Source organism: Chiroxiphia lanceolata, chromosome 1 (genome assembly GCF_009829145.1).
Source record: "Chiroxiphia lanceolata isolate bChiLan1 chromosome 1, bChiLan1.pri, whole genome shotgun sequence".
Taxonomy (NCBI): domain Eukaryota; kingdom Metazoa; phylum Chordata; class Aves; order Passeriformes; family Pipridae; genus Chiroxiphia; species Chiroxiphia lanceolata.
This window is the reverse complement of record NC_045637.1, coordinates 47,365,680-47,373,698: the sequence shown is the minus strand read 5'-3', so window position 1 is coordinate 47,373,698 and position 8,019 is coordinate 47,365,680. Positions and strand designations below refer to the sequence as shown.

The window sequence follows — 8,019 nt, the reverse complement described above, 5'->3', positions numbered from 1 at the left end:
GGCTTTTGTTTGGTTGATGTGCATTTGAATATATCATATTTTTGGAGAGAGAAGAATGCAAACAGAGGAAGATCAGCCCTTTTCTGAAAGATTTTTTTCCCCATGTTTTCCAACTCATATTTCTTGGTAATAAATTGTTTTCTGCCACTTTTATTATCCGAGTTTCCATAAAGTCACAGACATTTCCATTCACAAGCAGGAAAATACAGAATTCTGCTTCATCAACGTTTTCAAATGTGCATTTAAAATGTAAAAATTTCAAACTTAGTATTTATGAAGGTATATACACACAGGAAAGAGGACAGCGAAGAATTTTGTGGTAGAACCACCTGCTTAAAGACCTTCTTGGCTAAAGGTTTCTGTATGAAAGTTAAGAATGATTCTCGAGAGTCAGGCATTTCTTAGACAAAGCCTTTAACAGTTCTTTTGGTGACAGAACCTCATTTTGTGCATTCACTTCAAATGACTAAACCCCACCCACTTTTGCTACTGTGGTAAGTATGATAGCTCAGAATTCACTGCTAATAGGATGACAGTGAATTTGAGCTTCCTTTTCAGGGTAGACAGCTTTTTTGTCTTGCAATTAAAAAAAAAAGGGTGTGTTTATGCACGTGTTTTGTAGCATCAGCAATGCCATCAGGTAACAGAGCAGATCCCAAGGAAGAAGTGTCTTTGGTTAGATTGAAAAGGAAGATAGTGAAAGGAAAAAATGCCATTTTTGGTGTAGTATTTCTTCACTAACTGGACTTGGTGATCTCATAACTTTTCTGGGATTTCCTCCATGCCCAGTCTCTGTGTTAATTCATCTTACTGCAAAATGGAGCTTGCACCTGAAGGTCTGCCTGTGTAAGTGGCTGATGTTCCAATTCTGTTTATTTAAAAAACAGTAATTTGTTATTAAAATACACAACAGTATCAGAGTGGGGTTTAGGGTAAATGGTGCTTCTTGCTTCCTAAAAGGGATCACACTAACAGGATAAATTTGTCTTGAATTTATTCTGCCAGGTTCTTGTCTGGTTTTTTTCTCCCAGTTTTGTTGTTTCTATTCTGCACTGGTTATCGTATTGAGTATTAATAAGAAGTAGCACCTGAAATGCAAGCCTGTGTGTTCTAGTGTAAAACGAAGTACGAAGCAGCACTGCACACTACAAGGATATTGCTGGCTTTGCCATATTCCAGAGGGGCAGTAACAAACCCAGAAAAAAATCATTGGGATGCTAAATTTTTATTCTACTACCTGTTGTTTGAGTCTGCAAGTATAAATATTTAGAGTAAAGAAGCTCAGAGCGGGTTCTGCAGTTTGCAGTAATGGGAGTAAGTGCAACATCTGAGGTGAGAAAATCTTTCCGTGTCCTGATTTTATTCTTCAAAAGGGAATCTTCAGCTACTTGGAACATACGCTATAAATAAAAAATAGCAGAATATCTAATCTAAGCCTCCTTAGCGCTGAAAATTCTTTAAGTATTCTTAGAGGTTAATATTTTATTTTAGGACACAGAAGCAAAGTGCTACAGTTCACTCACTTCCTCATTTTTTGAATGCTCAAAGCAAAGCAGAAAAGACAAATATGAGAAGGCACTGCCAAGCTGTGCTGAAGAAAAGGTAGCAGTGATCTTGATGATCACTGAACTTCCAGATCTGTTAAAAGGCAACACATTTGCAGTGCAGAGGCACACTGTTGTTCTGGGGACTCTCACTTGTGCATCTTCTGCATCATCTCCAGCCTTCTGAAGACTCATGACCATGAAGGACAGAGGAGACGACTGAACTACTACAGGGCAGTACTACCGCCCTCTCACAATTCCAATCAACAACTTCCTGAGGGAATACAGAAAGTACAAATTATATCACATGCAATTTCCTTTCAGATACCCTGATGTCATAAAGCAAAAAAGACCCCCCTCATTCTGCTGGGAGTGCTCTTTCCAGCGCTGCCCAGGATGCTCTTGGCTCTTGCGGCAAGGGCACATAGCTGGCTCACATTCATCTTGTCCAGCAAGATTTCCAGGTACTTTTTGCAAAGCTGCTTTGAGCAGTCACATGAGCTGGTCCTGTACTCCCCAGGTACAGGACTTTGCTCTTCCCTTTGTTAAACTTCATGAGGTTCACGTCTGCCTATTTCTTCAAGCTGTTGAAGTCCTCTGAAAGACATACAGCACTTGGTGTAGGCAACATCTCCTCCCACCCTTGGAACATCTGCAAACTTGCTGAGGTTCCAATTCTCTGCTGTCATCCAGATCAGTAATGAAGAAGTTAAACAGTATTGGCCCCAGTATTGACCTCTGAGATATATCACTGTTGACTGGTCCCTAGCTGGACTTCATACTGTTGGCCACAACCCTGTTAGACTGGCAGTTCAGCTAATTCTCAGTACACCTCACTGTACACTTATTTAGTCTGTATTTCATCAGTTTGCCTATGAGACTGTTATGAGAGATACTGTCTAAAGCCTTAACTAAGGTTGGGATTAGTAAAATATCCCCTCTCTGCATGCTCGGTGTCTCTGTATTCCACCAGATCCCCTGTCCCTGCTTCCACCTGTGGTACACTTCATTTTTATGTTTGGGTTTTGTCAGGAGCTCCTTGCTTGTGTTCATCCATGCAGGCCTCCTTGCATTTATGCACGGGTGTTTCTTTTCAAGTAGGAGCAAAAAGGAGGAGAAGGAAATGCTTCGTGTGAGTGCAGTCTCTAAGAAGACGGTCCCCAAAGTAGAGGAGGTCTGCTGGGAGACTGCATCCACAGGAAGAAGTCTGGTCTGTAGGGATGATGGCTGCTGGAGCATCTCTCTTTCCCTGCTGTGCCACTGAGGAAAGCAGGTGTGCAACTGTTCCAGGCAGGCAAAATGATGACAAAATCTTTGAGTATGCCCCTGGCATACGAGGTGTCCTCCTGCCTGACCAGAAGGCTCTCCCTGCATGCTCACAGGAGTAGGCACACCAAAAGGTGAGGGAAGGTTGAGCTCCAAGAGCAGCAGGGAGCACAGACAAATTCAGTTTAATTACAGTGTCCATAGTTGGTATTTACAAGGTAGGAACTATAGGCCTGTATCTTCCCTTAAAATGAGGACAACAAGGAATACATGATAGAAATAGGTAAACTGCCTCTGAACTACCATACAAATAGGAACTGGCTGCAATTTTCTATAAGCAGCATCAAAAAACAGAAAAAAATATAGTAACTATGTTGATTTCTAGTATTTATGTTGTTTTAAGGATGTAGCAATGCTTTTTACCACTCTCTTTTCCTTTTATCCAGCATGAAATTTTAAAGCATGACTCTCATCTAAAAAGATACTCTAGAAAAGTATCACAGTGTCGTGCCATAATTGCAATATATTTTGCAAGTAAAAGAGCAATGTATCTTACTATTAAATCAGTCCAAAAATCAAGTTGATTTTGCTTTGAATATCAGCACGAAAAATTCTAAATTGAAAGACTAATTAGAAGCCTTGCTGATGGGAATGTGGGCCAAAATAATGCCTATCCCTCTTGTGTTTTTATTCTGTAGGAATAAAAAAAGGATCTTTTTTCAATAATGTAATCTACACTTTATTATGAAATACTAGTAGTCTTCTAATAATGACAGAATGTGGTTTTGTGTAATTTTTTAAATATGGTCACACATGGGTTAGCTATTATATGTAGTGTATATGTATTTTTGCAGGAGTAAGGTACTACTGCTCAAAACCTTTAAAATCTGAATTTATGAAAAATATTGTGAACATGGACACTATGGTTTGGGAGATTGGTACCAGGATATGAAGACTTCTAAATAACTAATTTAATTCTAGAAGAAGGATTCCTATAGGGCTAGTGGGAATCATTTTGATTTTTCAAAATTAATGGTCCTGGGGTTTTTTTAATCCTCTTTTAGCGTCTTGTCATCAGGGACAAGCCTCTTGGATAGCAGAAATTGCTCTGTACTAGTTGCAATGGCAATAGGCAGACTGCAAGGGACAAGAAAGGCAAACCTAGAGATCAAATTCATCAAAACAAGACAGGATGATATTGGAAATATTCCTGGACACCTGGAAGACAACTTTGGGCTTAGATCTGCTCAGCCTTCCTCCTCCTCTGCCCTAGATGCTACTTTTTGACACGTCTGTTTCATAAATGAAACCCCTATTCCACACATGTATAAGCCAACACTTTCAAACACTTGCCTCCACAAAGAATATTTTCCTTCAGACGAGGACTGAATGAAGGCAGAACTGCATGGAAACTCAGCATATTGTAAGCAAAACAGCCTAGAGCATTCATCTCATATCTCATCTCATGTCATCTCATTGTATAGTTCCATGTGACCACTAAACTGGCTGGTCATGGCTAGTGGCCACTAGCAAGGCGAAGGTCTTATCGTAGGCCACTAGTTGCAAGGCAGAGGTTTTACCCTAGGCTGTGCTCTTCCATTGTCATTTTTGTGTTGGCATTGCTGCCAACCTTGGCTGGCATTGGCTGGGCTGGGGTAAACCAGGATGGAAGCTCTGCAGGGCAGAGATAAGCCAAGAAGAGATTTCTTGCAGTGTCTCACCCAGGCCAGGTGAGAGCCAGCAGAGCCTCAGAGGAAGCAATTCAAAGAGGAAAGCCACAGTAGCACTGATTTAGATCAATCTAAATTCCTATACTAGTGTGTGCTTTCTCAGTGAGGCACTTCCTTCTCCTGCCTCTGCTCTGTCCTAGGCACTGCTATCTCTCCCCCAGTGCTCCTTCTGAGGCTGCTTTGGAGCCCTTGTGAGTTGACTCAGCTCACCAACCTCACAGAAAAAAAACCCTCTTCATTTGCTTGTTGGATTGATTCAATGTGTAATTATATGAATCCCATAACTCTTTGAGGGAAAGGGGGAGTGAAGGAAGAAGTTGGAGGAGAAGATGAAACTGTCCTTTTTTGATGGTCAAACCATTATTGCCATCCACTGAGGGTGCAATTTGATGTTACACCTAACCAATCTGACCATGCAAGGTGCAACTGAAGATAACAGTGCTAAACTCACTAATCTGATGTAAAGTGAACTCTTTTCTTTGTTGAGTTGCCACAAAGCTGTGTGATTGCTAAATCCAGTTCAAGAGAAGCTGCAGGAATGTCTGTGTGGAACTTTTTGGGAAGAACAGAACTGTTGTATTTTGTGGCAATCTCCACTTAGGTTGTGCTATCAGGATGTTAAACTGTCCTCTTTGCATGCTTTCAGAAGGGATAAAAACAAAACTCAGCTTTTCAAAAAAAATTTATTTTTGAGTTGGGTCAACACAGTGATCTGACTTAACAGCTGCAAAACAGTTCGTCCTAAACCAGAGAGAGAATGAAAAGATAAAGTGAGGGGCAGGAGATAGGAGAATCTCTTCTTTGATAGCAGTGTGCTCTTACATTGGCTGATGCTGAACATGGAACTGCTCCCCAAGAAAGGGAGTCCAGTCAGCTTTTTGTAGTAAACAGCTCGTCGAAATGATCTAACTTTAAAAAATTCATTATCTTTTACTTTTGCAAACTGTGTTTTCACTGGCCTCACAAGCAGATGACTTTATGGGAGAATGGGAGAATTAAGAACTGCACCAGAGAGTGATTGACTATGAAATTGGGAAGGAACTTAGCTGGCTTGACCATCAGGAAAGTTGTAATGTGGTATTATGCTCTGGATTTTCTACAGTAGCTTGTAATGAAGAAGAATAAAGATGTACCTCAGCAACCGTCTCTTTTTACACGCTATTTAAGGAGCTGTAGCCCCATTTCCTGGTACTGTGGGATGGTGAGAGTGGTACAATACCAAAACCATGATGTGTGGTACACTAGGGAAGAGGGTGCTTCTCGTATGTGTTTTTGGAGCAGTTAAATCCATATTTAATTCTGCAAGTTAACTTTCTGTAAACTTAAAAACTGTTATGGCCTGAAACTGACTTAAAATTGCTATTTCTCAGAAGAAGGTTACTCCTGTGTGCTGTTATGAATTTGTCTCTGTCTTCATCTACATTGCTTCTTCAGCGGTTTCTGACTTTAAAAAAAGTTGCAATGGTTTGCTTCTTTTTAAATTTGTTGAATTTGTTGCTAGTTAATGAAAGAGTCTTTGTGATTACTTTATCACCATCATTTTACAGACTTGGCTGCTGGTGCCAGAATGGTGATTAACAGCGCCATAAACTGACTCTTGAGGGTCCAGCCACAGTAGAATATATCACACACTGCTTTGCAACTTTAGCAGATAAGTGGTTTGACACTTGTAGGTTCCTGCTTAAAAGTGTCAGACAATCCTCAGTATTGACAACAAACTGGTAGTTCTTAACTATTATATGTAAAAAAAAAAATGAAGGTAGGTTACGGGTTTTTTTGCATTTCTTAAAAAAATTAATATCACCATTTTTCACAAAAAGAAAAATCATCCTTATGAGCTCTTTTATTTTAAGGAGCATCAGCAAACATAACTGTTCTACATATCTATAGATCTGTGAAGAACTTTATTGTATAATTTGAAAATAATAAAGGAGAGAGACCAAACAATGTTACTGTATAAAAGAATCGGGATAAAAATATAAAGTTAAAAAGAAGACAGCAATAACATCCCCTACAGAAGAGAGCAATGTGAAAGGCCAAATTGAATGTAAAATTCACAGATGCAGTTTCTTGTTTTCAAATACTAAAGACTATGAGAACACCTGTGAGCAGGCTGATTGATTGCAACCAGCTCAGGTGTTCCTTCAAATCTGTTCACAACTGTGCCTGAGATCATGTTAAACGATGATATGATTCAGCCTTAATTTCTGTAGTTTGTGTGGTTTTAACAGGGAATAGTTTCTTTACAGTGAAGCTTGTTTTACCTCAGTTACGTGTGCATTACTGGAATGGAGTTGTGCAGTTAGAACACTGACCACAGACTAACTTCTAAAGATTGGAAATAAGCTCTATGATGCATTGGAAATGAAGAGCTTTTTCAGTCTTCTGTTTTGCTTGTATTGAGTCAGTAAATTTCATCATTTTCTGGGATGCCAAAACTGGTCAGTTTTCTCAGAGTGCTGCACACAAAGCCAATGGCTATAGACCTTTTGGTATATCTGCCTTGACTGTGGGCTTTGATAGCAGTGGGAGTCCTGAACTGCACCAGACAGATCCATCTGGCGCCTACCAGTCTTGGAAAGTATGTGTCAACTTAATATATATCATATTGTCTGTAAGTATCTAAGTGTTGTATGTAAGTACTGCATATATGGACTGCATCCAGAGTTAATTTTATGCATTAAAAGTCAGTGCATGTCTTGGACATCAATGTTGAATTCTGAACTGTACATCAACAGGATCAGGAGGAAGGTTCCAGGTAACTCACTGAATTATACTTTGTTTTGGAAATGAACTTGTAATAAACTATAGCAAAAATACAGAAATAGATGTAAATGTTTTACAAAGGCTTAATATTTGCTGCAAGAAATGGTAGCCTATTCATACAGAAAAAAAAATTATCTGAAATGTATCTTGTGTTTCTTTGTAATTCTTTTGTTCACTTGTCGCTTTTAATAGAAATTTTCTGTAAAAATACTTAAAACTCGCAAATGATCTGTGTTTGAAAGAATACAAAGTGCAACTAGGGCATTATTGGAGTTTTTGTACCAGAGAATTTTAACTCATACAGACTGATCACAAGCTTTTGTAATTGACTCAAGTAAATTGGAACAAGTATGGTGAACCCTTCTGTGCATCATTTTAGAAGCTGTCTCTATCAGCATTGCAACTGTGCCACTGGAAGCGGTAGCAAGAAAGTAATCTGGATGATTATATTTAGGCTTCCATTCTAATTGAAGGGAAACTGTTGAATATGTTGGTTATTCATGGAGGCAATGACCAAGAGGAGTATTATTATTTATAATCCTGCAGACAGGTAGAGGCAGGGTCGAGGAAGTCCTCTGGCTAAAGGAACAGTCACACCTGACAGCAGCTGGTGTTGTCCATGCTTTGTACTCAGTCCATCAAATATTTACCACTAGAAGTTACTGCAGTAATTTCATTGCCGAGTTTGTGCTCAGTGAATTCTGGAAGCTCTC

The 8,019-nt window shown here is 39.4% G+C and overlaps 1 long non-coding RNA gene across 1 annotated transcript; it reads left to right on the top strand.

The window, feature by feature from the left end:
• Nucleotides 1-324: 324 nt before the first annotated feature.
• Nucleotides 325-5,678, top strand: LOC116791693. The gene is made up of 2 exons (XR_004358827.1): nt 325-2,817; nt 3,875-5,678. It is a non-coding gene; the product is annotated as an uncharacterized LOC116791693 (long non-coding RNA).
• Nucleotides 5,679-8,019: the final 2,341 nt, after the last annotated feature.